General features: G+C 52.6%; 2 pseudogenes; one reads left to right on the forward strand and one right to left on the reverse strand.

The window, feature by feature from the left end:
* LOC132085554 (uncharacterized) overlaps positions 1-23,485 on the reverse strand; it is a 560,373-nt pseudogene that overhangs the window by 535,859 nt on the left and 1,029 nt on the right.
* The window catches only part of LOC132085574 (zinc finger protein 883-like), a 211,049-nt pseudogene that overhangs the window by 111,191 nt on the left and 76,373 nt on the right, over positions 1-23,485 (forward strand).

The raw sequence follows: 23,485 nt of genomic DNA on the forward strand, positions 1-23,485 counted from the left end.
ACACACTGAAACCCGGTGTGCTCCCATGTCACTCAGCACCGCCCAGAAAATCCTTTTGCTATCGTGACACCTTCCTTCCATGCCCAGTGCTCTCACCATTGTGCATGGACCAGAGCTGCTTCTAGGGTTGTCTTTCAAGGATGCCTTGTCTCACTCCAAAAAGGCACAGTCTCTCCTTCGGGACATCTGTCCCCCCCAAATTTTTTGCACCCCCTGGGGCTGAGGGGTACCCACACTGAACCCTCCTGGTTCTGAGGCACTGCCTCCCCCTAAATGCAGTCTCTGTGTCACAGGAAAAAAAAATGGTTCAGTCTATAGCCACACAAGAAAAGTCCAGCCAAAAGGCCACTCCGTCATCTCTACCCCCACTCAAGAGTCTTCTGCACTTCCCTTGTGGCCCATCCCCTCTTATCTCCTCTCTTATCTCTCTTCTCATTCAGCTCCAGGAGGATCAGCATTTGCAAGGTTTCTATCATGCAAGAAAAGGGTTAAAAATTTCAGTCTCATGCCTGTCTGGAGCTCCGGAACTCTCATGCTGCCCTGCCGGGCACCTTCTCGCTGCAACCCCCTCCTTCTCCTCCTGGGCCAGCCGCTATCAAATTCAGATGCTGGCTCTCCCTCTCTCTCTGCCCTGCGGGGGGGAAGGGGGGGGGGGGTGGCTGCCCGATGTCTCTTGGCACTCTTCCACCCTTCAATCCTCAAGGGCCTCCTCACCTCCCATCTCTGTCCAGGCCCAGGCCTACCACATGGCCGCCCCTCCCCTGCCCAGCAGCAGCAGCTGGACGGGAGAGGGAGATTCGACCTTTTTCCCTCAAAGTCCCAAGAGAGCTTCCCAGAGGAGCAGCTCTGGTTTTTAACCCCTGTGTGTTCTCCGAGGTGTGTCCAAACCTCAGTGGCTACATCAGGTGCCAATATTAAAATCTGAGCACCTATTGGTAACCACAGCATATCCCAAAAAAAAACCTACTTCCTGTCAGTGAAACCACGACAAAACTGTACTCTATCAAATACGGTGTGATTAGGAATATTTTGCAGAAGTCAATACATAATAGCAAAAGCAAACACAACCTAGTTATTTATAACAAACCCAGGGCAGGTTTTTCCCTTGCATGGAGCACTTGGGCCTTCCCCAGGCCCCTTCTGCCCTCGTGCAGAGCCGGTGGCATTTTCCAGCACACCCAGTTTGTAACCGAGAGCCGGGTGCAGCCCAGAAGGCTCCAAGCGCCTCCTTCCAGGCTGACTCTGCAGGGGCCGAGGCTGCTCTGGGCTCTGCCAGGGCTCTGCTGGGGCTCAGCTCTGGGCCAGGCTGGGCCCGCTCTCCCCTCACATTGCTCCGGGCAGCTGAGGCACAGCGGGAGAAGGAAGGGACACGGCAAGGCAGTTGAGGGTTAAGAGAGTGTTTATTCAAACAACTGCCATAACAAACAGGCTGTCCTAACTACCATAACTAACTACTAGTGCTAACTACCATAACTAACTAGTTGTCCTGATTACTGTAACTGAAAGCTGTCCTCAAGTGCTTCATCTCCTCCGCTTCTCCCTCAGTTGCTTTGCTGCAGTGATCAGAGGGGTCAGGCTGGAGAGAGGCTTGGCTGATGATAAAAATGGGTGCTGCCCAAAGGATAAAGAGGAAAGAAATGAACTGTTACTTTCCAGAGTCAAGTTCCTCACAGGCTCTGTTGCAACAGGACAAAGGGAAATGCTTTGAAACTCAGGAGAGGGAAGCAGGCTCAGATTAGATCTAAGGAAGAATTTTTTAACCAGGAGAGTGGGGAAACACTGACAGAAGGTACCCAGAGATGTGGGAGGTGCCTCCTCCCTGGAAACATCCAAGCTCAGGTCAGGCAGGGCTCTGGGCCCCCTGAGCTGCTTGAAGATGTCCCCGCTCGCTGTGGGGCACCAGGCCCAGATGAGCTCCAAAGGAGCCTGCCAAGCCACAGCAGGCGAGGATTCTGCTTGCTCTGCATGTGGAACGCAGCCAGACTGGAGACTGTCGGAGGGGGCCCCACAGGAAAACCCCTCCCTAGCGCTGCTGCTTCCCCTGCAGCCCCTGGCCCTCAGCTGCAGCAGCTCCTGGGCAGCCCAGCGCCGCTCCTCGTCCGGCTCCAGGCTGCACTCGAGGCAGTCCCGCAGCAGAGCCGACAGGCGCCGGGGCTCCTGCAGCTGCGGGGTCCCGTTCTGCCGGATCAGAGCGCGAGCCTGCAGGGAAAGCAAACTCAGCACTCTGCCAGCTCCCTTCACACCCACACGGGCTCACATCTGTGGAGAGATTTATTAATAATTGGTTAGCTGAGAAAGGCCACGCTGAAATAATGCCGCTGGTTAAGCTGAAAGAGAAAAGCCAGCAGTCAGCAAACTAAAAGGAAAGGTCAGCAGTGACCTTGCTGCAACATGAGGAGAGGGAGTAGAGATATTCCTGAATATATCCTGAGAATATGTGAAAAGTATCAAAAGTAGAACCATAAGGAATGCAGAAGTAGGCGTAGGTGCTGATATGTAACTAACCAATCCTGAGCTCAACTTTTGCAATATGTATGAAGCTCATTATGAACTGTATTTAACCCGCCGTACTAATCAATAAAATTGGGCCTGTGATGATCAAACCGATGTCTGGGTCTCCTTCCGTCGACACACATCCACCCCGGGGCCTCAGCCCCAGCTCCAGGGGCACTTTCCTCCCTGCCACAGATGCTGCTCAGAGCTCATTTTGCTATGCCAGCCAAAAAACCCAAACCCTGGGGCTGCCACAACCACTGCAACATCCAAATGATCTCGCCTTGAGAGCCAGTTTCATTGGCTGATTCTGTTAGTAGGAGCCTCCATCAGAAATAGCACATTTTGCTTCTCCAAATATGGACACCAGCTTTACAGGCCATTTTCCAGAGTCAGTGTGGTCTGCCTGTGTTATTTCAGAGGATTTTTGGCATCTCTGCAGTGCCACTGACACTCAAGTAAATGCATTCCTGATGCCCCATCCCAGAAACTGCCAGGCAAGAAACAGGAGGTTTGTGTTGCTGAAAGCTCAGGCTTGGTGACCCAGTGAAAGTAGCTTGGACTAGGAAAGAAATACGTTAGTCTATGAGGATGTTAAACAATCATATTCAGGTTTTAGACAACTTTTCCAGTGAGAAGAATCAGGGGGGAGATCATCTTGCAAAATGTCTTTTAGAAGCTCCTGCAGAAATCTTGTTGTGCTTGGGGCTGGAATTTGGGGGTGGTTTGGGGTTTTCTTGCAAGGTAATATTAGAACTGATACACTTGCTTCATATTTCCAAGTCATCCCCACAGCCAGATGAGCTGCAACAACATAAGTCCCAAAGCACATTGTTGCTGGAGACGGAAGAATATTCTTCTGTGTTGGGGCTGGAGTGCTCTGGGAACTTCCTTCCCATGTGCAGAAACCTCCAGCTGCTGCTCCCAGTGCAGGGTCCCCCTGTGCTCACATGCCTCTGCAGCCACTGCAGAATTTGCCTCTTACCATGGCCGCCGTTTCCCTGAAGTAAGGAGGTTCTCCTTCCACCATCCCAATGGTCACAGTGCCAAAGGCCCAGATGTCCACCTTGGGGCCATAAGGAGATCTGGTCACAACTTCTGGGGCCATCCAGTGAGCAGTGCCCACCATGGAGCTGCGCTGGTCCTGCTCAGGGCTGAGCTGAGCGCAGAGGCCAAAATCAGCTGAGGACAGAAACAAACCCTGTCAAAGGCAGCTGCAATGAGGAAACCAAGCACCAAGATTCCTCACTCTCAGTCTGAGAGTGCAGTAGTGAAGTCATCTGGAAAAGCCCTCAGGGCTGTAGCCAAGGAAAGGAACGATGGAACTGGACCCTTCAAGGAACCATGGAGGAAGGGGCGGGGGATGTGAGAGAGAAGAGGGGAAGGAGGCGGGAGGAGGAGCAGATGAGGGTGGGGGGGGGAGCGATTGAACCGGGGGAAGAGAAGGGGGAGTTGAGGAGAGGAGCAGAAACAAGAAAAGTAGCGGGGATCCCCCGGCCTTCATCGAGGTGTTCAGGGGGGCCAGGAAAATGTGGAACCCCCAGCCAGGTGTGTTCCCAACACGGGGGGGCTCTGACCCTGGGGGTCACCCGGGATTATCCAGCGTGGATCCTCCCACGGCGGATGGAGATGGAGCAGCGCACGGAGCTCGTCCCGCACCGGGCACTGCGGGATCCGCGGGCAGCGACCCCTCCCCCCGGGCCCAGCCCCCACCCTTTGTCCCCCTCCCTTTGCCCAAATCCGTCCCATCGCCCCCCCAGATCCCTCCCCATCGCCCACCAATAAACGGCCCGGGCCCAACTGGGAAGCTTTATTGGGAGCACTGGGAGCAGGCACTGGGCGGGGGCAGAGCGCCAGCAAGGCTGGGGGGGACACGGGACCCCCCAAATTCAGTGGAGCGGGAACGGAGCGGGGAGTCCCGGCCGGGCCCGAGCCCACGGGGAGGGGCTGCGGCCGCCGCCGGCTCAGGAGCTCTGTGGGCAGAGAAAAGGGGGTGACACCGGGCTGGGGGCCCCGGCGGGAGCGCACACGCTCCGCCACGGCGGGGACGCCACCCCCGGCACCCGCCCTGACCTTCTTGCGCAGGGAGAAGCCGAGCCCCAGCGCCAGGAAGACGAAGCCCAAGACGAAGCCCCCGATGCCCGTCAGCATCTTGCTGCGGGCGGCGTCCGGCGGCATCTCTGGGGGGTCCGCAGGGCTCAGCACCCCCAAAACCTCTCACCGACACCCCAAGCCCCTCTCAGCGCCCTCCCTGTGGCCCCCAGCCCAGCCAGGACCCCCTGAATCCTCCCCCCGATCCCTTTTTGGCCTGCCCAGGAGCCACCAAAGCCCCTCCCGTCCCTCTCAGCATCCCACAGCCCCCTCCCAGTTGCCCCCAGCGCCCCAGGAGCCCCAAAGCCTCTCGCAGTCCCTTGGCAGCCCCAGCAGGACTCAGCCAGAGCCCTCCCAGTCTGTGCCCAGCACAACCGAGCTCATGGCGAGCCCCGCTTTGCCATCGCCGATCTCCTTCCAGCCCCTCCGGGCTCGCTGCGATCCCTCCCAGTCACACCCGGGACCCCCAAACTCCCTCCCAGGCACACCCAGCACCCCCAAACTCCCTCCCAGGCACACCCAGCACCCCCAAATTCCCTCCCAGTGCCCACCAGGACTCCTCAACCCCATCCCACCCTCCCCAGCATCCCCCAAACCCCTTCCCAGCCCTTGCCCAGCCCCCAGCCCCTCTCCCACTTCCAGCCCGGCTCTCTCCAGCTCCCTCCCAGTGGCTCCCAGCACAGCCCAGCGGCTCTGCCAGCGCCCCCAGGGGCTCCCCCGTACCCCAGTGCCGCCTCAGGGGCTGCTCCAGGCTGACGTGCTCCACCTGGCAGCTGTAGCTGAGCCCGCGCCGGGGCGGCGTTTCCAGCAGCACCAGCAGCTGGTAGGTCCAGTCCCCGTTGGGGACCACGTCGGTGGCCACCACGTGCTCCGAGAGCTCCTGCTGGCCCTGGAACCACCTCACCTGGATGGCAGCAGGGTAGAAATCCATCACGGAGCAGAGCAGGCGGCCGGGGCCGGGCTGGGAGCTCGAGGGGGGCACCAGCGAGATGGACACGCTGGGGGGCACTGGGAGAGACAGAGAGAGAGGGCGGGGACACACTGGGATCAGCTGGGGGGCACTGGGAGAGAGAGGGGAGGGCTGGGGTGGGAGGGACTGGGAGATATGTGAGTGGATAGGGTTGACAGGCAGAGAGGGTGGACGTGTGGGAATGAACTGGGAATGAATCGTCAACAGACTGAAAATGAACTGGGAATGAGCTGGGAAGTAGTTGGAGGGTCTGAGATGGCACAGGGAGGAACTGAGAATGGACTAGGGGGTACTGGGAATATACTGGGAAGCACTTGGGATAGACTGGGCGGGAGTTGATAGGCACTGAGAGAGGTGGGAGAGAGTGTGGGGGTCTGGGAGTGAACTGGGAATGAACTGGGAATAGCGTGGTAATGGTCTTGGAGGGATTGGATGGGAGTGGGAGAGACTAAGGTTGGACTGGGAGTAACTGGAAATTGACTGGAAATGGACTGAGAGTGGCGCTGACAGAAATGGGAGTGGGTGAGGGTCCCGTGGACTGAGGATGGTGCCCTGGGAATAAACTTGGAATGAGCTGGGAATGAACTGAGTATAAGTGAGAGACACTGAGGAGGCACTGGGAGGGATCTGGGAATGGACTGGGAGGCACTGGGATGGAACTGGGAATGAATTGCACGTCACTGTGATGCCGAGTCCAGCGCGGGGCACTCAGCGCTGCGGGTCTGCCTAGCAACAGACGAGTCATCAGAGAGACGCCATCTGATTGGCTAAGAAGCGTCAGTTGTACGTGTCGCTGAAATGGACGCGCGGGGGGCCCTGGAAGGGACTGGCATGGACTGGGGGGTTCACTGAGGGGGACAACGGGCCCCGGGGATGGGCACAAGGAGGGCTGAGGGCTCTGGGGCGTTTCCCAGGGAAGTTTTGAGGGGCTCTAGGGTCACTGTCAGGGCAGCGCCCGACAGGACACGCTCTGCCCCGCGCTCACCTCGGCGCTCCGTGATGAACGGAGTCATGCCCTCGTAGTTTTGCCGGCAGTACGTGTCCACCGAAGACCGTCTGTACTCCAGTGTGTCAGGGTCACTGTTCCAGCGCACGGCACACCTCTCCCCATAGGGAGTGAACCCCACGTAGTGCCCCACGTCGCTGTCGAAGGTCGCGTACTGCTCCCGGTTGTAGATGTACCTCAGCACGTACCTCACCTTCTCCGAGCCGTTAATGAAGTGACACTCCTGCTTTGCCATTGCCTGAAACACCCCTGAAGGTCCAAGACATAGGTCAGAGGGTGCCGAACCCAGCACCCCACATCAGCACCCTCAGAGCTCCGGGGGCCACCCCGGATGCCCACTCCGCACCGTCTGAGCCCCACGGCCGCCATGGGACGCTCCTGCCCGCGCTACCGCTTCCCCTTTGCCGCCCTTCCCCCATTTTCCCTTCCACATCCTCTCACCTCCCACCTCCGGCCGCTCCCCAAATCACTTTTGGGGTCCCATTTCCCCATTTTCTCACAAATCCCCCAATCCCCAGCCTCCTCGGGCTCAGTTTTGGGGTCCTCCCCCCTTTGGTGTCCCGCCCTCCCCTCTTCCCCCCTTCCCCACCCTCTCCCACCCCTCCCTCCCCTCCCCCCACACCTCAGCCCCTCCCGCTCTCCCTTTGGGGGGTCCCCTCCTCCTCCCCCTCCATTCCGGGCTCCCCCCTTCCCCTCTTTTCCCCCTTCTCCCTCCCTGTCCCAGCGCCTCCCGCCCCCCGCTCACCCGAGAGCTCCGCGCCCGCACCCGGGGGGGCTCCCAGCACCACCAGTGCCACCAGCAGGGCCCCAGCTGCCGCCCCTCGCCCCATGGCCGGGGCCGGGCAGGGAGCAGCAGCCCCAAAGCAGCCGCGCTGCGCTGGGAGCGCCAGTCCGGAGCAGGGCGGGCTCGGCAGCGCCGCGCGCTCTCATTGGCTGCCGCCGCTTCTGGGCAGCGATCGGCCACGGGCTCTGCCCGGCAACCGATGAGGCAATCCAACGCCTCGAGCTCTCATTGGCTGTGCCGCCCCCTGCCTGCGCTGCCATTGGCTGAGGCTTTTCCGAGGCGCTGCAGCCCCGGGCTGGGGGTTTTTTGGCGAGGGGGAACCTTGGGGCGCTGGGGGCCGGGATGGGGTGACGCGGGTTGTGTTAGACCAGCCAATCAGAGCCGCTCATTTTACATATAACCCCTATTTTTGGGTTTCTGAGCTCGTTCAGGATTTACTGCTCGGATCCCTTGGTCCCGCTGTCCTGGTTTGAAAAGGAAGCGAGTTTTTTTGGGATGCTGTGGTCAAACCAATCAGTGCTCAGATTTGAATATTGGCGCCTGGTGTGGCCCCTGAGGACATGGATTCACCTCTGAGCACACAGGGGCTTAAAAGCAGAGAACTCCCAGGGGAAGCTCTCTTGTTTCAGGTGGGTGAAAGGTTCAGAGCTGCCCTGCCCGGCTGCGAGCTGGGTGTGGGAGGGGAAGCCAAGCGGCCGGGTGAGGTGAGCTGGGCCTTGGACAGAGAAGGGAGGTGAAGGCCCCTGCAGGAGGAAGGGTGGTTTATCAGTGCCAAGTATCTCCTTCAATCTGCCATCAGGGACCTGGGCAGGTGAGTTTTGTTTCCAGGGAAATGGGCTGGTGTTGCTCTTCAGGGGCCTGTGTCCCGGAGTGTCCCGCTGGCTGCTGAAATTCCACATTGCGCAGGATGCCTCCCAGATTAAAGCTGGCAGGGTTGGTTTGACAGTGCCAAGTGGCTCCTACAATCTTCCAGGAACCTGGTCTGATGAATTTTGTGTGCAAGGAACAATGGTGGCGTTGGTGTTCGGGTGCCTGTGGTGCTGAGTGCCCGGCTGTCTGCTGGGGTTCTGAAATCCAGGTCGCCCCTGCCCCGTCCCTCACTTCCCCCACTGCCCACCTGTGACTCCCTGCAGCAGCTCATGGGATCCTGAACGCGGCTCTGGGAGACACACAGACATTGCTGAGGGGCAAAGATTGGGGGGCTGGACGGGTGGAGAGCTGACCCTGAGGGTTGGGGTGCACTGGACACGGGGTACCAGGCAGGGTTAGGGTACACGTGCCACCCTCATGGTGGGACCACCCCAGAGCCCTCCCAGCAGCTGCAGGCAGTTACCCCGATTGGAAGGTAGAGATGAGGTTGGGAGGCCACAGAGTTACGGGTAGGAGTTGAACAGACATTTAGGGGTTTTATTAGGTTTTTTTTCCAGGGGTTTTAAAGTATATTTTAGGGGTTTTTTTTGCAGGAGTTTTTTTAGGAATTCTCTGGGAATGTTTAGGAACCTTTAGGGCTTTTTCAGGGCTTTTAAAAACACATTTTAGGGTGTTTTAAGGGATGTCTTACCACTAATTGGAATTGTTAGGGTGTTTTCAGATATTTTGGGGGCTTTTTAAGGACTACTTAAAAGGTTTTAGGGCTTTTTGAAGAGTATTGAGGGTATATGGAGAACTTTTTTTACGACTAGGTTATTTCTAGGGTTTTGGGGGGAATTTTATAGGCTTTTTTAGGGTCTTACAGGGCATTTTCAAGATTTTAGGGGTATTCTCAGAGCTCTTTAAAAAATCTCTAAGTATTCCCAAAAGGTTCTTTGGGGATTTTTAGAGGTGTTTTAGGGGCTTTTTAAAAGTAGGGTGTTTTTAGTGTATTCTGAGGCTATTTTTTGTTTTTGTCGGGTGTTTAGGACACTTTGAAAACTAGGCCTTTTTTAGGGAATTGAGAGGGTTTTTTAGGGTCCTTTCAGGGCATGACAGAGGCTGAGGGGCAGCTTGAGGGGTACTGTGGGGGCTGGAGGGTGGCAGAGGCTGGGAGCTGAGGGAGGAGCAGGGAGAGGGGACAGTGGGTGACACACAGAGATGCTGAGGGTGGCAGGGGCAGCTGGAGGGTGACACTGAGAAGCTGGGGGCTGAGGGGCAAAGAGAGGGATTAAGGGTGACACACAGGAGCTGAGGGGCAGCTGAGAGGGGCCTTGAGGGGCACAGGGGGGGCTTGAGGGTGACAGAGCCTGAGGGGTTGAGGGAGGGCTTGAGGGGTCAAGGGAGAAGGCTTGAGGGCTGTACAGTGCACTGGAGATCAGGGCTACAGGGAACAGCTTAGGATTTTTCTGCCTTTTGAGAAGCTGTGGCCTAGGCGACAAAGTGTAAACAGTGGTTATCTGCCGCTGTGGAATGCAACAGGTGGATCCGTGATTGGTCTCCTGTGGATGTTTGGATTTACTGACCACTCACGGCTGAGCTGCTCTCGCTTTCTGCCGGGGCACAGACCTTTGTTATTCATTCTTTTCTATTCTTAGCTTAGCTAGCCTTCTGAGAACTTTTCCTTCTATTCTTTGTAGTATAGTAATTATGTAATATATATAATAAAATAATAAATGAAGCCTTCTGAACATGAGGTCAACATTCTCGTCTCTCTTTACACCCTGAAGACCCTTGTGACCACTGTGACAATTGGTGAACCCTGAGTGAGTGAGGAGGACAAAACCATCAATTGGTGACCCCTCGTCTGAAGAGCAAATTACTTGGAGAGACCCCCAGAGGAACAATTGCTGCACTGGGTAAACCCCGAATGTGTGGCATTGATGGTTGCTTCACAAGTGACCACAGAAGTGGATTCTAGCCAAGAGCTCAAGAACTGAAGATCCTGATTTGGAGTTCACAGCAAGGCTGACCACAAAGAGAACCTTCTGAAAAGCCTCCAGGAAGATGTTCAGAAAGCACAGTAGCGCAATGGAGCTGGCCAGAGCATGCTGGACTCTTTCAAAAGGTACTGTTGGCTTTTCCCTTCCTGAAGATGCAGCCCTTCGTAGTTTGTGGCTGCTGATGTGGAGGGCTTCCCCCATAGAGGAGGAGGTTCAGTTCTCCCCTTCAGAGGAGAAGCTTATTGCCCTCTGTCAAAAATGGGGTGAAGAGGACGGACTTTGCCTGTTGGAGACAGATTTCTATGAGTTTTTTCAATGGGCAAAGCTTTTTGGGTTCTTTATGAATGTGCTCTGTGCCCTTGATGCTTTCTTATGGGAGTGCATGGACTCCATTTTCCAATTCATTTTGGACCGTGGGTTTGGATAGCCCCAGATTTATCCAGCATTTAGGATGTTCTTTCCAGTTTTGAACCGGAGAGCAGCTGTTTTTCCCTGGATTGCCAACTGCAACGGGCTCGTCCCATTTCCTCTGACTCCAGCGGGAGAAGATCCTGTGGAGGGGGATGATCTGTTGCTTCCCAGCCCCCCTGCATCCCGGCAGTGGGGGAGAAGTTTCGCCAGGAGTCGAAGATTTTTTACTGCGTCTTCGGAGCATGGTCAGATGCAGCCATCCCTTCCCCCCCTTCTCTCTCTCCGGGCGGATGGGAGTGGGCTGCACCGCCCCTTACAGCCCTGCAGGCCCCGCCCTGGCCGGCCTCCTGGGCCCTGCCCCGCTCAGAGATGGGGGCAGCACCGGTCTCCGAGGTCCCGCCTGCCAGGCCTGCAGGGCCTCCTCCTGGACCCGCCCCGCGGCCGCCTCCCCGGGTGGTCCTGCCCGTGGCTTCACCGGCTTCCCCGCCTGCGCCTGAGAGCTCAGAGACACCGCTCCCTGCGGCTGCGTCGCTGTTGGTAGGAGACGCCCTCGGCGACAACAGCGACTCGGCACCGCCCCCCCGGCTGTCCTGCTGCGTCCACCAGCCCCCTCTCCGGCCCCGCCGCCTCAAACCGAGCCGGTGCCTGTTCAGGATGATGCTGAAGACGGCGCCGAACCCATGGGACCCCGAGAGCAGACCGCAGCTGCTCCTGCACCCAGCGTGGCTTCCCCCCCGAGTTTTTCGGGCTGTCCCGGGGCTGCCCCTGCGGGGGAAGCTGGGACAGGGGAAGAGGGCGCCGGCCTCCCTTTCCGTGGAGGAGGCATGGCCCGACAGCTGGCTGTGGGTGCAGCCCGTCTGCCTGCGTTCAAAATCAGCATTCTTGGCGGGTTGGGAGGTGTTTGGTCAGTTGCTTTCCCTTGGGGGGTGTGAATTTCTCTGCTGCCCCTCTCGCACCCCAGCGGCGAGGGGCAGGTGGGTGCCGGGAGTTCTGCCTTTGGTCCCCAGCCCAGAGGGGGTGGTGCCGTGAGGCAGATGAGAGACACACCTGTTGCATTTGCATTGCAGAGGGCACAGCGGGAAGCGATCATGGCTTGTTTGCTGTGGAGAAAAAACATTCCTAGACACGAGATGAGGGTTCTTGGGGCTTCTTCTATTTCTCTGCTGCTGGCATGCCTTGGTGATTTTGGGGAAAAGAAGCGTTTGGTCACCATTCCATTGGCAGTGTGGGGCCAGGCTGTGGGAAGGCAGAGCCCGCCTGCCATGTTGGGCCTGGGCTGTTGGGCTCGGGTCCCTGGGCCAGGGCCACCTCCCGGCCTCCTGATGGGTTTGGTGGTTTTGCTTCTCCCTATCGGTCTTGGCCCGCCTTTCTGTGGGCCAGATCTGGGGTTCCTGATCCCTCCACATGGGCCAGGGCCCCCAGGGACTTTCTTTGGCTGCTCTGCTGCTGCTGCTCTTTTTAAACACCCAAAAAAAAGAGTTGAAACAGCTGGCAGCAGCTCTGAAGCATTGAAGGGCCAAAAATTAGCTTCTGCCCAAAGTTGTTCAATAAAGGGCTGTGGCCAGGACATTCCAGAAGTTGTCTCAAATAGTTTGAAATTCTTTGATGACTGTCAATGGCTTTTGATAACTATTGATGGACTTTTCTGCAACAAGCCTGTTTCAGGACCAAAAGGGACTTTCAGAGATGGCAAAGAGGAACATCTTCAGTCCATGGACTTTTTCCTGAAACTCAGCTGTTTGGGCTTGAACTTTCTTTGCATTGGTTTTGCATTTTCTTATATTGTAAAATTTCTTATATAAGAAAATTTGCATTTTCTTATATTGTTTTGGTGATTTGATAGAATTGTATGTTCTACAGGTGAAGAAATTCCCTGTTATTCCACACCAGCACTTGAGTGAAGTTTTGATTGGCAACAGATAACCACAATAATTTTCTCTGCACAGCAGAGAAAATTACAAACACTTTTTCTTTTTAATTAAACTAAATTAAAAAACTGACATGTCACAGACCTCTTTTCATTAAAATCCTTTCGTTAGGATTTTTCCTGCTGAAGCTGAGAAGTTTCAGCAACAAATGTAAACAATGGTTATCTGCTGCTGTGGAATGCAACAGGTGGATCCATGATTGGTCTCTGGTGGGTGTTTGGATTTACTGACCACTCACGGCAGAGCTGTTCTTGCTTTCTGCCGGGACACAGCTCCTTTGTTATTCATTGCTTTTCTATTCTTAGCTTAGCTAGCCTTCTGAGAACTCTCTTTCTATTCTTTTTAGTATAGTCATAATGTAATATATATCATAAAATAATAAATCAAGCCTTCTGAACATGAGGTCAACATTCTCGCCTCTCTCTTCATCCTGCAACCCTTGTGACCACTGTTACACAACATTTCTCCCATACAAGCACTGAGCAAAGAAGCTGGGTTCCCAATGTTAGTTACCGCAATTTCTACATCATCCTGTTCCCCCATTATGGATTGGTATTTCAGGAATCTCTGTGGGGAGAGCCAATGTCCCTCCTTTACTTCCAGCACTGCAGACACTGTGTGGGACACCAGCACAGTCATCTTCTGGCTCAGGGTGAACTTGTGTGCTTCCTGGATGTTCACTGCCACTGCCACAACAGCTCTGGGGTATTACTGCGCCTGAGTGGGTCGCAGCTGGTGAGAGAGAGAGACGGTGAATCTTGTTTCTTGAATCAGAAGGCTTATTTATTAAGATATTATATATAATACATTACTACTATACTAATAGAATGTAGAGAGAGGTTTGCAGAGCAGCTAGGCTAGCTAAGAATAGATAGAAAAGAATCTATAACAAAGTTGTGGCCAAGGACTCAGTCCCCTAGCTTGCACTGGTGATTGGCCCTTAATTATAAACATAGGAAATGAGCCAATCAAGGTGTCCCGTTGCATTCCCCAGCAGCTGATAATAATTGTTTATCTTGTCTTCTGAAGCCTCTGGCCTCCAGAAGACGCAGAAATCCAAAAGAAAGGATTTCTGTGGAGAAATGTCTGCGACACTGAGGCGTCCTGGCCACCCCTTAGCCACTGCATCCAGCTGTTTAGAGAGGTAGGGTGTCGCAATACGACACAAAATGAACGACACTCACACCCTGAGATGTCCAAGGCAAAAAAGGCACAATTTTTTCTGGACCTCGATATTTATAAAATTCCAAAAGCATCCATGGATTGGAGGATGAAATTGCCACCTCTCCAACCACACTGGTCAAACCAACAGTCCATCAATTTTCTCCTCCTCCAGAAAGAACTGCAAAACAATCATTATTTACATGAAAAGTGTGTAAGAAACTCCATTACAAAAATGTAAACATCAGAAAGCTTAGAAGAACCTTCAAAGAACAGGGCGACATCTCACCCTTTTTCCGTTTAAAAAAAAAAAAAAAGAAATATGAGCAATGTTTAAAGGAAAAATGAACAATGTTCAGTGTCCACTCATGGAAGAATCATCGGAGTGATCACTCACACCATCTGTATCTGAGTCATCACTCAATGATTCATCCACTTGATGACTTTCAGTTTGGTCACGGTTTCCATTTTGCCCGTGTGCTGGATTTTGTCTCTGCAGTCGCAGGTCAGGACGAACACACTTAAAAGGTACCCAGCGTACCCCAGTATCTGTGGATACACAAGCATACCCACGCCCCGAAGTGATAAGGTCATAGAGACCTTCCCACTGTTTGGTGACTAAATTCCACATCTGAACCTTTGCTTGAGGCTGACGTGTCTCGTCCAGAGCCTGCAACGAAAGGTGATGATTCAAAATGACAGGATTTTTTGAGTTCTGTGGCACAGTAAGATGATTGATGGTGTACAAAGCTTTTGCCAACTGACTGTGTGGGGTTTTACCCTACATTCCCCATTTTTGTTTCTGAAGAACCCGCTTCAGAGTACCACAAGCATCTTCTACAATAGCCTGACCAGTCGGAGGGAGGGATACCAAACCTGTGTGACACACCCCACAACTGCAGGAACTGCCACATCTTCTGTGATGCATAAGCAGGACCATTGTCTCCTTTCCACAAATCATACAGAGGAGACAGTTGTGTGTTGGTCAGTCCCAAGTACGGACGTAACCAAGTGATGGCACCTACCAATTTCTGGGTCTTCAGCTTCAGTGTCTTCACCAAATGTACAAATTGCACCTCCTGGTGTCGGATTGTCTATTCCAGAATTTTGACCCCCAAGTACTTCCAAGGAGGTTGTTGTTGTTGAACCTTTTCTGGAGCCACCTGCAGCCCATGAGAATACAAAGCATTGAGCAACTGAGGCTTAATCCTCAGCAGCTCGTCCTGGATGCAGCCACTAAAATGTCGTCCATATAATGATACAGACGTGCATCAGAAAACTGCTTGTGAACTCCAGACAAGACACAGGCCACATACCATTGGCACATAGCCGGAGAATTTTGCATTCCTTGGCGCAAAACTTTCCACTGATATCACTGTGTGGGCTCAGCATTGTTAATTGCTGGCACCAAGAAGGCAAATTTTGGTCTGTCATCAGGATGCAAAGAAATTGCAAAAAACAATCCTTCAGATCCACGATGAGGACTGGCCAATTTGTGGGAAGCATGGTAGGCGACGGCATGCCCGTCTGCAATGTTCCCATGCTTTCCATCATGGCATTGACCTTTTGGAGGCCTTGTAACAACTTCCATTTCCCGTATTTTTTCTTGATGCAGAAGACAGGAGTGTTCCAGGGACTGGTAGAAGTCCCCAGATGACCCTGGTCCAACTGCTCCTGCACCAGATTTCTAAGGTGTCCTAGGGTGACGTTATGATGCTTGTGTCCCCATTCATGTGTTCTGTTAATGCTGGATATCATGTTCTGTGCCTTTAAGACTGGCTCTGAAGAGTGAAAGTTTTGTTTGGGTATTCTTATCAGCCTGGCGGGACGCAGAGAGACTGCGGGTCTTGATTTTGCTGCTTTTGCTTTTTGCTTCGCTCTCTCTCTCTCTGCTCTCGCTTCTGCTTGCTTTTGCTCCTGCTCATTAGCTAGTTTAGCTAAACAGTCCAAATTCCTTCCTGGACTGTTTGTCCTCTCCTCTTTTTCGACCATCTCGAACCTGCTCCGGACTGGGACCTGAGAACACCGAGAGTTTGCACCTTGTGACTGCAGCAGCTGCCCCAGCGCCGGAGGGACTGAGAACAGAGCGACCACCCCCGAGAGAGACTTTCTGAATTTGTCACCTTTTTCAGAGTAGTCTCATCTGGTATTGTTCATTCTGTGTGCTGGGGGTGCTGTGCCTGTTAAATAAACAGGTTCTTTCCACTTCTCTCTGAGGAATCCTTCCCAAATCGGCTGGGAGGAGGGGCCATGTGGGTTTGCTTTCTGGAGGGGCCCCCTTTTGAGATTCTCTACCAAATTTGCCCTAAACCAGGACAAAATTTAGCACCCATCCTGGTGGCTCAAGAGAGAGGAAAAACCCTGTTTTGACTGCATTTTGGTTGCTATTACTCTGTGTTCATTTAAATCAGCTAATAGCCATGCTTTTTGAATTCATAATGTCTATTGGGGTGAAGGTTTGCATGCATTTCTGATCCCTGGGGTTTTTTGAGATTTTAATACCTCTCTGGTCCCTAGGTTTATTTTCTTATCCAGAAATAGCTTTAGTATTGTCCCTAATATGTACTTTTTTCATCAGAGGGGCGGTGACCAGAATAGCTATCCTGCTGGACTTGGTGGTAATGATGTGTAAAAAGTTTATAAACATGCTAGGGTCTGCTCCAGATATGAATGGTTCATGGCTATGGTTATGCATCCAGTTTGTTAGAGGAGGAGCAGGAGGGAATGAGGTTTTTCAGCCTCTGCTTTCCTTCTTCTCCTATGAATCTGTTGCATTACTAGTGAAGGACGTTCAGTTTCCCCTCAATGTTAAAGAAACCATCTTTCTGGTATTCAATCTGGTAACCTTCCTCTATACAGCCTGCTGCTTCTCTAGGATGAGGGCTGAGATTTCTAGACAGGCTGATGAGACTCCTGACTCAGGAGTAGACCCTGGTGTGGAAAATCCTAAGTGGTGTGGGAAATGGGAGGATATGGGCCAAATCCTGAAGGAATTCTCTGACCCTATAGTCTGGGATTTTCCCCATGAACAAATTCAGAACCCAGCTGAGGTGGAGAAATATCTGAAAGAGAAGTACCAGGATGAGCCTAAGGAGAGGAAGTCATTGCAGTGAGCTGGGCCCTGGCTTGTGCTCATCGCTCACTGCTAGATCCTGTCGGGCAGCAGACAGAGGCAGGGGGGCAGGGAGATAAATCAGCAACTATCCCGGTGACTCAGGCTGCAGCCAACAGCCCAGGCTCGAAGCCAGCATCTAAACCCATGGCTGTTGCTACTAGCACTAGAAGTGGGAAATGCATGAAAAAGACCAATCAACCAGGGGATGATGATGATGATGATGATGATGATGATGAAGGAGAAGGAACCTCAATGCCTCCTGACATAAAATCAGGAGTCAAAGCAGCAGGTGCAAGATCAGATGCAAATATTGAGTCCTTTTCCCTGAAGGACCTTCGTGGCCTACGGAAGGATTACACCCAACAACCTGATGAATCCATAATTAGTTGGCTGGTCCGTCTCTGAGATGCTGCACGCGAGGCTACAATTCTGGACGGCACTGAAGCCAGGCATTTGGGATCCCTGTCACAGCATCCTGTCATAGACCAAGGAATGATGAGGGGGGCTAACTCTCACAGCCTCAGGGAACAGCTCCTAAGAAGTGTAGCAGAAAGATACCTGTGCGCAGACGATCTCTCTATGCAGCAAACTCAGTGGAAGACAATAGAGCAAGGGATCCAACGCCTGAGAGAAATGGCAGTGGCAGAGATTATCTTCTCAGATGATGTAACAACTAGGAACCCAGACTTAGTACCATGCACGTCTGTGATGTGGCGAAAACTCGTACGACTTGGGCCACATGAATATGCTTCTGCCTTAGCCATCATGAAGAGGGATGAGAGGGATGAGACTGTGCTTGACATGGCAAGGAAGCTCCGAGCATATGCAGATGCTGTACATGGCCCGACACATGCCAGAATCGCAGCGGTAGAAACACGTCTGCAGAACTTAGAGGATAAGATAGAGGAGAACCATAAGAAGCTTAGAGAGGGGATTAAAGAAGACCTTCTCCAAATTTCAGCAGTACAGATCCGAGGTTCTGGTCTCCAAGGCAGACATTTCCCAGATGGTGAGAGAAGATACACCCCATGAGGTGAGCTGTGGTTTTACCTGCGTGATTGTGGGGAAAACATGAGAAGGTGGGATAGGAAACCTACTGCTGTTCTGGCATGACGGGTGAGAGAACTGAAGGAAGCCACCAGAAGGAAAGCAGCTCCAGTTGCCCGTACCCGAACAGCCAGGAATGATGATGATGACATGTCTGATCCCCTCGAAGGAACATCCAAAACATACACCCAGGGAAAGAAAGATAACCAGGCTTTGAGGGGCCCTGCCTCTAGCCAGGTAGAGTCCAGGGAAAATCGTGTTTTCTGGTCTGTGTGGATTCATTGGCCTGGCACATCGGAACCACAAGAGTACAAAGCATTGGTCGATACTGGTGTACAATGCACATTAATCTCATCAAGACATGTGGGGACAGAGTCCGTTTCTATTGCTGGTGTGACAGGGGGATCCCAGGATTTCACTTTGGTGGAAGCTGATGTGAGCCTAACGGGAAATGAGTGGAAGAAGCATCCTATTGTGACTGGCCCAGAGGCCCCATGTATTTTGGGTATAGACTACCTTCGAAGTGGGTACTTCAAAGACCCAAAAGGACTCAGATGGGCATTTGGAATAGCTGCTGTAGAGACAGAGGGCATCCAGCAATTGAACACCTTGCCTGGGTTCTCTGAGAATCCATCTGCAGTAGGATGCCTGATGGGAGAAGAGCAACGAGTGCCAATTGCCACTTCCATAGTGCATCGACGACAGTATAGAACCACTTGAGATGCTGTGATCCCCATCCATAAGATGATCCGAGAGCTGGAGAGCCAAGGGGTGGTCAGCAAGACCCACTCACCCTTCAACAGCCCCATTTGGCCTGTGCGAAAATCTGAAGGAGAATGGAGATTGACTGCGGACTAGCGTGCATTGAATGAAGTGACTCCACCACTGAGCGCTGCCGTGCCAGACATATTAGAGCTCCAGTTCGAGCTGGAGTCCAAGGCAGCAAAGTGCTTTGCCACTATAGACATTGTCAATGCATTTTTCTCCATTCCTCTGGCAGCAGAATGCAGGCCTCAGTTTGCTTTCACATGGAGGGGAGTGCAGTACACCTGGAACCGACTGCCCCAGGGGTGGAAGCACAGCCCCACCATCTGCCATGGACTGATCCAGACTGCACTGGAAAGGGGTGAGGCTCCAGAACATCTGCAGTATATTGATGACATCATTGTGTGGGGGAACACAGCTGCGGAAGTGTTTGAGAAAGGGAAGGAAATCGTCCAAATCCTCCTGGGAGCTGGTTTTGCCATGAAAAAGTCAAGGTAAAGGGACCAGCTCGTGAGATTCAGTTCCTGGGAGGGAAGTGGCAAGATGGACTGTAGTAAACCCCATACATTTAGCAAAAGCACCATGGAGATTCTAACAAAAGGAATGCTGACACAGCAGCAAGAAAGCTTCCTGACTCCATGGACATCTGCCCTATAAACTGTCTCTATAACCATGTAAGGCAATGCCATGGTAGCCTTTACCTATCGGCCATTTTATGGTCCCCCTAATCCCTTGCCATTGGTCAAGTTTGGATACTTGCCAAGCCTATAAAAGTAGCATGCTGTACCCTACTAGCTCAGAAGAAGAAGAGCTGAGACCCTTCGCGGACCCCCAAATAAAGCCTTCTCTGTGGAACAGCTTCTGCCTTCTCCTTCTCCTCTCTCAGTCTGCTGCTGCCTCAAGCCCAGGGCTCCAATACCCAGAAAGCAAAGAGCTGAGGTGCTAAGAGCTGCTAATCACTATAGAGCTGAATATCACCAGGCTTGCTAGAAAGGTAGCCCCGCGGCATTGGCCTGAGCTGGCTTCGGGACCCGGTCCCTCCTCAGGGACTGAGATCCTGAGCACCAAGGCTCTGCTTCATGATAAGGCTGATCGGAGGCCTTATTAATGGACGGCATCAGATTCCTACAGACGTAATCAACAAGATCACAGCAATGTCTCCACCCACCAATAAGAAAGAAACACAAGCTTTCCTAGGTGCCACAGGCTTTTGGAGGATGCACATCCCTGAGTACAGTCAGATCGTGAGCCCTCTTTACCTGGTCACCTGCAATAAGAACGAGTTCCACTGGGGCCCTGAGCAGCAACAAGCCTTTGCACAGATCAAGCAGGCGATTGTTCATGCAGTTGCCCTTGGCCCAGTTAGGACAGGACCAGAGGTGAAGAACGTGCTCTACTCTGCAGCCGGGAACCATGGCTTGTCCTGGAGCCTTTGGCAGAAGGTGCCTGGGGAGACTCGGGGTCGACCACTGGGATTTTGGAGTCAAAGCTACAGAGGGTGAGAAGCCAACTACACTCCCACAGAGAAGGAAATCTTGGCTGCCTATGAAGGAGTCCAGGCTGCCTCAGAGGTGATTGGCACAGAAGCACAACTCCTCCTGGCACCCCGACTACCGGTGCTGGGGTGGATGTTCAAAGGAAAGGTTCCCACCCCCCACCACACCACTGACGCTACATGGAGTAAACGGATTGCTCTTATCACACAGTGCGCCCGTACTGGAAAACTGAATTGTCCTGGGATTTTGGAGATAATTACAAACTGGCCAGATGGTGAGAACTTTGGTCTTACTGATAAAGAGCAACAAGAACCAGTGACATGGGCTGAAGAGGCTCCTCCCTATAACCAACTGCCCCCAGAGGAAACACGCTACGCTCTTTTCACTGACGGTTCCTGCCACATCACAGGGATGGACCAGAAGTGGAAAGCAGCCATATGGAGCCCCACATGACAGGTTGCAGAGGCTGCTGAAGGAGAAGGTGGATCAGGTCAACTTACAGAACTCAAAGCTGTTCAGCTGGCCCTGGACATTGCTAAGGGAGAGAAATGGCCAAAGCTCTACCTCTACACTGATTCATGGATGGTAGCCAATGCTCTGTGGGGATGGCTGGAGAGGTGGAAAAAGGCCAACTGGCAGTGTAGGTGTCATGGTTTGATGCTGGCACAATGCCAGTGTCCCCATGAAAATATATGCTCCCTGGTGTCTGCTGTGAGATGTGACCGGGAATAAGCAAAGCAGGCCCCCACTTAGAAATAAAGAAAAGAAACCTTTATTAACTAAACTACAACTCTAAGTAACACGAAACACACAGGGAAAATGAAAACTTTCCAAAAACATTTCCTCCCCCTCCCATCAAATTTCCAATACATCTACCACCAAATCTCCAACTCTCGGTCCATCACCACACTTTAGGTAATCAATTCTCAGTTCATCAAGAGGGGAGGAGTCCCTCTTGTGCCATAGGCTTCCCCAGGAAACACCACTGAAACCTCGTGTGTTTCCACGTCACTCATGGCACTGCCCGGAGAACATCTGCCATTGTGACATCTTCCTTCCATGTCCAGTGCTCTCACCACTGCACATGGACCAGAGCTGCTTCTAGGGTTGTCCTTTTAAGGATGCTTTGTCCCACTCCAAAAAGGGCACAGTCTCACCTTTGGGACACCTGTGCCCCCCAAATTTCACCCCCTGGGGCCCAGGGGTACCAACACTGAACCCTCTTGGCTCTGAGCCATTGCCTCCCCCTGGATGCAGTCTCTGTGTCACAGGAAACATGGTTCTGTCCATGGCCATACAGGAAAAGTCCAGCTAAGGCCACTCCATCATCTCTTCCCACCTAAGATTCTTCTCTACTCTCCCGACATCTTTCACTTGCCTAGACCTTCACACTTGCACATTTCCTTCCTCCATTTCATCTTATCTCTCTTCTAGGAAAGGTTAATGTTCTGCAAAGATTTCCTTGTCCAAAAAAGGGTTAAAAGCTCGGGCTCTGCCCACCCAAAGCTCCCACAAGAGGCCGGACCCCTTCTCGCTGCATCCCCCCTGCCCTTCTCCGCCAGCCGGGCTGTGCTGCCAGCACAGGATATCAAATTTCACAGTGGCACAGGCGCTCTGTCTCTCTCTGTCTCCCGCGGGGAGGTGTGGCTGCCCGATGCCTCTCGGGGCTCTTCCACCCTTCCATCCTCGGGCCAGGCCTACCTCACCCAGCCCCAAACCAGCCAGGAGCTGGGCAGGGGAGGTCCGACCTGCTTCCCTCGCTGGAACCCAAGAGAGCTTCCCTCGGTAGTGCTCTGCTTTTTAACCCCTGAGTTCTCAGAGGCGTATTCAATGTCTCCAGTGGCCAAACCAGGTGCCAGTATTCAAATGTGAGCACCTATTGGCCTGACCACTTCATATCCCAGAAAACTAACTTCCTCTCAAACCACGACATCTATATAATCTCAGTCCAGTTTATCCCAGTCTCTAGGAACTCAGTCCATTTGATCCCAATCCATATTTGATCCCAGTCCATATTTGATCCCTGTCCATAGCTTATCCTAGTCCACATTTGATCCCAGTCCATAAAATCTGTCATATTTGATCCAGGCCATACTTGATCCCAGTCCAAAGTTGATCCCAGTCCTGATTTGATCCCAGTCCAGTTTATCCCAGTCCATAGTTGATTTTAGTCTATATTTGATCCCAGTCCATTTTTTATCCCAATTCATATTTGATCCCAGCCCGTATTTGATCCCAGTCTATATAAGCTCAGTCCAGTTTATCTCACACTGTAGGATTCCAATCAATAATTGATCCCAGTGAATAGTTGACCCCAGTCCATATTTGATCCCTGTCCCTATTGATCCCAGTCCCTATTTCATCCAAGTCCCTGTTTGGTCCTAGTCCATATTTGATCCCAACCCCTATATGATCCTAGTCCATGTTTGATCCCAGTCCATGTTGCCCTGCACACATTCCAAAAGTTTGCAATTCCAGCTCCCATCCAGGAAAAGATGTTCCTGCCCTTGAAGGGAAATGGAGCAAAATCCTACAGAGACATTCCCTGCCAGCCTTCAGGACTTCAGCTCCTGGGACTGGGAATTCAAATACTAATTGGGAAATAAAATAATAAATAATCAGGGGAGGGTCTGTGGGGACCCTAGAGGAGTCATCTAAATCAGGGCAGGGGTCAATTAAATCACAGGAAGGGGAATTAAAACAGGGAAAGGGTAAATTAAATCAGGGGAGGGGTCAATTCAGGAGAGGGGTCAATTAAATCAGGGAAAGGTCAACTAAATCAGGGGAGGGTTTTTGGTGGCAGGGGTCAATTAAATCAGGGGAGGGTATTGGGTGGTCCCGAGGCAATTTAATATAGGGAGGGTCTCTGGTGGTGCCTGGGTCAATTAAATCAGGGCAGGGTCTCTGGTGGTCCGTGGGCCCAGGGAGACACTGAGAGAGAAACAGAGCAGGCAAAGAGAGGCAGGAGAGAAAAGAGGACACCAAGAAAATGAGGTGAGAAGGCGGCACTCTGCAAACAGAACTGCAACAGACTGAACATGAACGGGAGAGAAATCAGTAAGTCTCAGAGTTTTATTTGCTGTCAAATACATCCCACACACCCAGCCCCACACAATCTCCATCCCACCACTCTAATTGAGATCCCACGACTCTAAATCACCTCCCAGCCTCATGTCAGCCTGATGGCTGCGGAATCGAGTGAGTTTGGCGTGGGACTGAGTTTTTGAGGTGGGTTTGAGCTCTTTTTGGGGTAAGATTCAGCTGTTTTCACTGGGATTTCAGTGGTTTGGAGGTGATAGATCTATTCCTCTTGGCTTCTGCAGTGCAATCAGATGGAGAATAGAAAAAAATTAAGGTGAAATTAAA

Source organism: Ammospiza nelsoni, chromosome 31, assembly GCF_027579445.1.
Source record: "Ammospiza nelsoni isolate bAmmNel1 chromosome 31, bAmmNel1.pri, whole genome shotgun sequence".
NCBI classification, from domain to species: domain Eukaryota; kingdom Metazoa; phylum Chordata; class Aves; order Passeriformes; family Passerellidae; genus Ammospiza; species Ammospiza nelsoni.